Below are 8632 nucleotides of genomic sequence, written 5' to 3'. Positions count from 1 at the left end.
CTGCCATGTAGGTAAAATGTGTCTTCAGTTCTGCTGCCTTGGGTGTTTGGATCTTCTCAGGTGCTTCCTCTAGAAATTGCCCCCTAGTCTGTATCTTTGGACTGCACAAAGATAGCAAGGACTTCACAGTGTTTGTGCTACAGGGAGCGTCTTGTTCTGTCTTACCCTAAAACAGGGCTGTGTTTCAGCCGTCCCAAAACTTTGTGCTTGGGCTGCTTTGATACTGAAAGAGCTGTCACAGGCTGTGTCAGAAGCGTGGCCAGCAGGTCAAGGCAGCTGGTTGTTCCCCTCTGCTCCCCTCTTGTGAGACCCAACTAGGAGCCTCCAGCCCTGAGGGGCCTGGCACAGGAGACATGGACCTGTTGGAGCAGGCACAGAGGAGACCATGAAGATGCTCAGTGATGGAGCAGTGCTGCTCTGGAGCCAGGCTGGGAGAGCTGGGGCTGTTCAGCCCAAATGGGCTACAGGAGAGCTGGAGACAGACTTTGGAGAGGGGCGTGTAGGGCTAGAATAAGGGCTAATGGCTTTAAACTGAGAAAAGGGTCATTTTGGACTAGATAGTAGGAAGAAATTCACCCCTCTGAGGCCTTGGCACAGGGTGCCCAGAGAAGCTGTGGCTGCCCCATCCCTGGAAGTGTCCAAGGCTAGGTTGGACGGGGCTAGTGGAAGGGACTGGGATAATGGAAGGTGTACCTGCCCATGACAGGGTGTGCGACTGGAGGGGTTTTAAGGGGCCTCCAACGCAAGTCGTTGTGTGACTCTATAAAATGTGAATCCACGGCTGCTTTAGCATTACTTGACCAGCAGAGGGGGATCGTTTGCCATCCATTCCCCAGGCCCTCCTGGTGGGAAGCACAGCACTCACTGTGCTTCGCTTGCCTCCATGTTTCCAGCAGAAACAAGCCTGTGCCACAGGAAGCAACCTTCTTAGAGTTGAACCTTGACTTTTCAGTGGGTGCGGAGGGGGACCAGGACGTGTCCCCAGCGGCTCCCGACCCGTCGGCTTTGCGTTCCTGGTGTTTCCCCTCCGTGCCTCGGTGCGTCCCCGCCCCAGGCGCTCTCCAGGGTGCTGGGCTCTCTCCAGGGTGCTACGCCAAAGGCGCCGAGACACCTCTGCCGAGGGTGCCCGAGGAGAGCAGAAAGCGCCCAGCCTTGGGATTCACTTTGGAGCGAATTTCGTGCGTTCTTTTGCTGTCCTTTCCAAAGAAATGTCTGCCAACGGCACTGTTTGGCAGTGTATATGGAGTTCAGTATTCCATAGGCAATAATGCTATGTCTGTATTGGTTTGGTCACACATTGGGACCACTGAAGTTATTTGGTGGGGGGAGAGACTCCAAAAAGAAAGGAATCTCGCCCTCTTTCCGTGGTGAGGTAAAGGTGAAAAACATCTAGCTTAGAAAAAATGTTGTATATGCTAATGTGCTTACTATGGTTGTTAATTTGGGGTGTATCTAAAAATAGCATCTGAGAGCTTTTGAGAATCCTTAGTGCAAAACGTTATCTTGTGTTTTTATAAATAAGTATCAGACAGGTCTTCTCTTATTAGAAACAGTGGGAAAATCCATATGCATGAATATAAAATAATAACTGTGTAAGTAGCAATCAGTCAAACCTTTTTTTGATCACTATGGGCAGGTAACCTTTGAATTTGAGCTAGGTAGAGCCCATTCAAACATGAACCCATGTGACCTAGTCCAACACTGAAGCGTAGGCACGCTTCTACATGTAACAGCAAGGATGCTTAAGCAGAGCTGATTACGTGTGGCAGCGAGGCTGCAACTGAAAGGATTTAAAGTGGATGAGATGTGGGTCATACTGGCTTAAGGCTTCCTGTGGCCAACAAGTCAGTTTTGCTGTTCTAAGCTCTTGTTGCCCTGGCATAAGTATTTTTCGTATCATTATAATTGGTAAAATTATTTTTATTTAAATCACTCTCTTGGGTTTGAGAGAACAGAATTATGTTTCCAAATCAACAGATGTTTCTGTTAAACTGTTTAAACTACATACAGCACTGTAGTCCAGCCACATTATTGTAACAGCATAATTTCTGAATGGAATGAACTACTACATCAGGTAGGTCAGTGGGGTTAGAATGAAGAGCCCTCCTTTTCACTCCTTAAGCTGGACATTGACAATATTCCCCTTGTTTTCGGGAAAACAAGTAATAGAACTTTTAAATTAGAAGTGGTAGGATTGATCCATTAGGGACGTAAATGAAATATACGCAAGTATCTTTCAGCGTGTAACTTGCTTTTTGTGACTTTTTCCCAGGTAATTACCCTTAAGCTTGAAATATGTCCTGTCGCAGGATGCGGGATTAGAGAAGGAGCATTCCCTCAGGCTGTTGGAGCACTTGTCTGTGGCACTAGGTGGTCGTGGGGGAGCAGCAGGATGAATGCAGACCCCCAGCAAGATCGCCTACTCATGGCTGCAGGTCACCTTCCCGGTGGTGTGAGTGCAGCAGACACCAGGCTGGGAAGCTGCACCTGCAGAAGGTGGGGCCCTGCCCCTCTTCAGCAGATCCAGCAATGTAAGTGCGGGGATGAGGGCATGCGAGGAGTGAGCCTGGGCAACGCAGTGTACACTTTGGGAATCAGACCTGGCAGGTCTAAAGCACCTTCAGGATGGTCCCTTGGATCCTTCTTTGTATTAACAGCAGCTCCTGCTCTCACAAGATCAGAACCAGACACAATAATCAAAGGTGAAAGCAGGTAGGGCAGGACGGACGATGAGAAGGCAAGTTGCAATGTTGAATTAAATAATCAAGGTCCTGTTCCTAAACCCATTGAAATCAATAAAATGTCTGCTGTTGCCCTTAGTGAGCTATTGCAAGAGGCCCTTTTTGACTTAGTTAAAATAGAATGTGACATCAATATTTTCAACCAATATGAAAACAAATACAAGTGGAGCAATATTTGGAGTTAATGCAGCTTAGTGGTCACTGGAAAACCACAGGATGGGCACTCTTGTGAGAAATATCTGTCTTTAGTTTATTTGGGATTCTGATGAAACAAATATGCTTGAATTGCCAACTTGGATGCAGCTGGGATGCTTCTACCTCATAGGCTATTTCTTTAAACCGGAGACATCAGTCTCTGAAGGGCCTTCTTACATACTTCTCTTGGTGTTCGGGAAGTTCTTGGTGTGTGCAAAGCCTTTCTTTGCCATGGCACAGCTTGGCCACCAGCAAAGGCTGACTGCAAGGACTTTTGTGATTCTGTAATGGCAATTATCTTATCTTATCTTGCCTCCTTGCTGGTCTGTAAGCACTCACCTGTGACAGTGGTACTTTGGATGTGTAGTTGAGCTGCAGAACTCAGCTTTCATACGTTGTGGGTGCTGAAGTCTCAGAACGGTTCAGAGAGAGGCTGCACAAGTTCATGGAAACCAGCCAGTGAGGATGGCTGTGTCACTGGAAATGCCCGGCACAGATGCCCAGCAGTCTGAAACAACCAGAAGCTGCTGGAGTACTTGAAATTATCATCCATGTTTGTCTTTTTCTACCCTTTGTTAGATACCCAATTTCTGACCACTGTTGGAGCCAGAAGACTTTGGTCTCATGCCACAGTGACTGTTCTTATGTTACTAGGATCATATCTCATTTTCTTCATCCATAATACAGGAGAAATAATTTTATAAGAGCAGATGACTATTCTCAGTAACTCTCCCAAGATGAAGGTAGCTAAGCAGGGTCTCTTTTTTCCCCCGGGTTAATTATTAATTGCATTTAAAGTTTGTCAGTGTTGAACTGAACACCTTCAAGACAGAAACCCACTGTATAAGGGGGGGGTGTGGTATTTGAAATATTACTGTATCATCTCTGGTATGTTCTTGGTGCTGTGATTTATGTGGTCTAACAGAAAAGAAGGGAAAGATGTTAACACTGTTCTGATTTAGGTCCATCTTTACTTCAACTTGCCTTTTTTCATTTCTTTGGTATTGCTTGCTTTTCAATTAAAAAAATAGATACACTCAAGGTACAGAAAGAGGCAGGACATAGTTTTATATATAAATATCCTCAGTTCCAGTTCAGTGACACTAATTTCCTGCATGGAACTTTGAGGAACATACTGTCTTTGCATATTCTGTAAAATAAGAATGAGAGAGTGTAGAGCTTTTCTTTTAACCTTGATATCTTTTCTCTCAGTAAATATCAAATGAAACCTATACAGCATGGATACGTGATTGCCAACTCACTTCCAGAGTAACTGTACTTTTAGAGTTAGGTACCTATAGAATTACTAGTATGTGATTAGTAACTAAGGGTGTGGATTAAGCAGTGAGCAAGACAGGAGGCCATTTATAACTGTACCTATGCTTCCACAGTTAGCTTTGTGCTTTTACTTTCTGCAAGGATTATTTTGCTGCTTTTCTAGGAATACCTAGTTCTGTAGGTACTGACATGGCCGGATATGCTAATACACGCAATCCCTCTGAATAAAGAGTTGAATTAAGTACATTGTTACTCTGCCCTGTCATTCCAAGTGGTTTTGTGCCTATCAAAACATTTGTTACCTCCATCCTCGTCCCTCAAGAGGAGGTACTCAGGGAAGAGCTTCCTGAGCAGAGGGAGAAGGCTGCCCACCTCTGCCACTTAGCTGGGTTGGAATAGCAGCAGAGGGGAGGTCAGTATCCGTGCTTGTGGGTGGAGGTGAGCTGTGTGCACACCTCCAGGCCTGGCCTAACCTGTCCTGCCTCTCAGCAAGGAGCAGAAGTTTAAATCAGTGCACAATTCATAGGGACAGAGACAATGGTTGTTGCAAATTTGCAAAATATCTTGTGGATGTACTTGTGGATTATCGTGTACATGTTAGGCAGGGCATCGCTTTGGAGGGAGCATGATTCCCCTATGGAATTGTAATCTGCCTTGTCCAGAGGGGTTTTCCACAACCGTAGACAAAATGTTGAGTTGTCCAGTGTTCATCCTTGCCAAACTATTGTCTAGGACAGCCCTTTCCCATTTTTAGCTGTTTGAAACCGGTTTTGATTTCCGGGCAGTTTCCTGAATGTACTAGAGCTTAGAACTGGAAACAACAGTCTCCATTCTGGCTATGAAGCATGCAAGGCTTCCCCCACTCCATCAGTGCCTCCCTTTTTTTTGTACCTTTGGGAACAGATTTGAGTCACACTTCCTTGGCATGGTTTCTAGGCTTGGTTTTAACTTTGTTTTTGCACTGCCCACATGATTTATGTGGAGAGAAGCTCATTTTTGTGAGCTGGACCCCTGTTAGTGGATATGCTTCAGGGAAGATAATCACTTGTTTACATCCTCTCCTCTTGTACTCAATTACTGTTGGGTTTCACCCACTAGGTTTTTATAGAGTGCAAATGCTCATTTGCTCAGCAAATCATTGTCTGTCTACCTGAAAGCTGGCACGTAAAGCCTGGTGCTGGTCACAGCTGTGGCCATTGCAGCACTGCAGTGCCGGAGCTGATTGTCTCAGCTGGTGGGGCAGGTCTGAGGACATAACCCGGAGGCCGTGAGATCAGCAGATCAGCTCCGGAAGCTGATGCTGTATGCTGGTTTGTGCACAGGCAGACAGGAGCTGGAACCCCAGTGTAAGCATCCCCACCTCTGGATCTCACGGTGAGGTTCAGCACTCGGCGTCTGTTCACAGATCACACGGGGCTCTGTACAGGTTGAAGCCTTATAAGCTTTATTATCCCAAGTGGGAATATGTTGAATCTCACGAGTTCTGTATTTCTACATTGTGAGCTGAGGATGACACATGCTTTTCAGAGAAAACCCACCCTTTTTCTGGAACTGTGTTCTTCTGTTATTGTGCATCTGCCCACTCTCCCACTCCCCTCCTACACACCGTTTGTGGCAGCATGGCTGTATATTCTGCTTTTCTGATGTAGCACCTCCACAATACGTTTTCTATGTTTAGGGAGAAATTGCTCAGTCTCCATTTTTAATTGAAAATGTAATCTTCAGACTGATGTCTGCAGAAGGATTTCTTTTTGTTAGGATCTGTATACGCAATGCGATGACAAGCCTTTTTCTACTTTTTTTTTTTTTTTTTTTTTTTTAGGAAAATCTGTCTTAAAACAGAACACTTCTTTCCTGCAGGGACATAAGCTGTGTCAAACATTGATACATACGTTATGTTCTTCTCCCCAGACAAGATATGTTCTTTCTAAAATAATCTATTGAAAGTCACTTTTTTTTTTTTTTTTTTTTTTTTTTTTTTTAGCACACAATAATGAAATATTTTTATGTCCCTTTGAGGTTAGGGAGAAAATGTTTGTGGAACATAATAGCCAACTCATAGAGCTGGCCTGAAGTTCTTCTTTACCAGTAATCCTATAAAGAATCATTTTATTTTACTTGGCACCAACTTGAACTTCACTTTTGTTCGGTTCTGGTGTCTGATGTTTTTCTCTTGTGTAGCCAGGGTGAGAAAGTACATCAAGTCCTTGGTTAATTTTTAAGCGAGTTTTCTGCAAGAATAATTATTTGACACTGAGGTGATGAGCCTGCATGTATCAATCATCAAAAGATGACAAATGGTTTAATAATAATGATTGCTGTAAACCCTTCTGTGTATCAAACCCTACTGTGTGCGCTGTGTAGCGGGATTTAACTATTTAATGGCTTACACACCTTGAATCATGATTTAGGGTCCTAGGACTAGGACTGGGATTTTTAAGTGTGGTGGCTTGTGATTTGATCTTATTTTCAAACTTCTTGTTTGAGATGCCATGAAAAGGTTGGAAAGGTATCAGGAAAGTTCAGTTCTAGACTACCAGCTGTTAATTTCTGGTTTACAAGTGATGCTACTTGTGAGGTTCATACAATGTTCAGAAGACAAGGTGTGCCAGAGTCCTATAAAGGATTCCAATTTCCCCCTTTATTTTATTCCCATGGCTGCCTCCACCTGTCTCTCTATTCTGGTGGCTGTTGCTGCAGCCACTTGTGTTTTAGCCATTAGCTTTGTGTAGCCTAGTTTTTCACAAATGGGAACAACTGGGAAAAAGTCAGCCTGTACGAACAGAGGAGCCAGAAAAAGCTGGGCTGGCACTCCCTGCCCTGCTACTTCCCATGCCTCCTTCTACTAGGGACATGTGCTTTTGATTGAATGCACAGATCACTGGCTCAAACACAAAATAGATTCCTGTTTTAAAGATGCTCTTGTAGTGCTTTGTCATTTTCATATATAATCCTTTGTGAAAATTTGGTCCATGATATTCTCAAAGTGAAACCTTATAGTACTAATGGAAGTCATCAATGAGGATTAGTTCCATGGTGACAGTAAAATGGTCCTGGTTCATATGAACTGGAGACCACCAAGTTCTGTGGGTACCACAGTTCGTGAGGGGGGAATTTGGGCTGATCTATGAGCTGCTGTCACGTGAAGAGCTCTCAGGATGTCTGTCACTCCCGTGGTGGGGCTATGTTACAGAGAAATTAATGGTGTTTGGCTCTAGGGACTGTTCAGTACAATTCCCTGAAGTCAGGGAATATATTGCAGAGGGAAACTTGGCTCAGGGAGTTGTTTCTTTGATTTGGTGGGGTTCAGGGGTGCTGTCGGTGAGCTGCCACGTCCCTGTGACTCTGGGGTGGTGACTAAGCCAGGGATGCAGACAGCTCTGCTGCACTGGGGAGTCACATCCTGCCTGTCCCTCAGCACCTGCCCGAAGGGGACCGGAGCAGTGGTGTTGGAGGGGGCTGAAATGGGATCAGTTGTCTGCTAGCAACTAATGCAAAGGCGCTTTTGATCTACCCGTGTCCTGTTTTGATGAATAAAAGCTTGATGCTAATAGTGGTAAGAGTTTCCCAGGGAGGCGGGAGTAAAACTTTGATGTGCTGGTTTAGCGGGGGACAGCAATGAGGAAATGACAGACCCATCTGTCTCTGATATTAACGCTAGTAATTAGTGTTCCAAACCCAAATGATATTTGGGGAGTGGGGGGGATTACGTAGCAACATACTGTTACTGTCTCTTTCGGTCGCTGTTGGTCCGCAGCTCTAAGCACTGTCCATCTGCAAGGCAGGCCTTCAGAATTTGTCTTGGGAAGTGCCTGAAAGCAGCTCTTGAGGTTGAATAATAACAAATAGCATCCTTGGTGGTATTATTTTTACTTTGGTGGGGTTGAGCTGAGCGGGGCAGGCTGAGCCCGGATGACGCTGCGTGCTCCGTGCTGTCCCGCCTCGCTGCGTTCGGTTCGCTGCTGAATGCAGCTCTCCTGGTGCAGCCTCACGTGGCTGCAGAGAGGCACAATGAGGACTTGAGCACTGCCAGCCCTTTTCCAGGCGTCTCTCCTGCTGCTTGCAGGTGAGCAGGCTGAGCCTGGGCTCTTCCAGCCCCGTACATTTGCCTCCCGGCTTCCTATGGACCGCCTCGGCAGTGAGGGAGGATCGTGAGGAGGAGAGGAGCAGGAAGGCGTGTGCCGGGCTCCGGCACAGGCGGTCGCAGCAGCAGCAGCAAGTCACTAAGTCAGACTGCACCATTTTCTTCTCACCCTGCGTAAAGGCGATGTGAGAAGCTGACGGGAGCGGCCCCCTCCCCCACTTGCTGGGGATGCTGAAGTGGAGCCCTCCTCTCAGGCAGAAGACGCAGCCTCTCTGGAGGAATCCCAAAAGACCTTCCCAATTTGGTGATGTGTGTTTAAAGGCCGATTTTTCTT

This window comes from Corvus brachyrhynchos, unplaced genomic scaffold (assembly GCF_000691975.1).
Source record: "Corvus brachyrhynchos isolate BGI_N302 unplaced genomic scaffold, ASM69197v1 scaffold597, whole genome shotgun sequence".
Classification (NCBI taxonomy): Eukaryota; Metazoa; Chordata; class Aves; order Passeriformes; family Corvidae; genus Corvus; species Corvus brachyrhynchos.
This window is presented reverse-complemented; position numbering follows the sequence as displayed.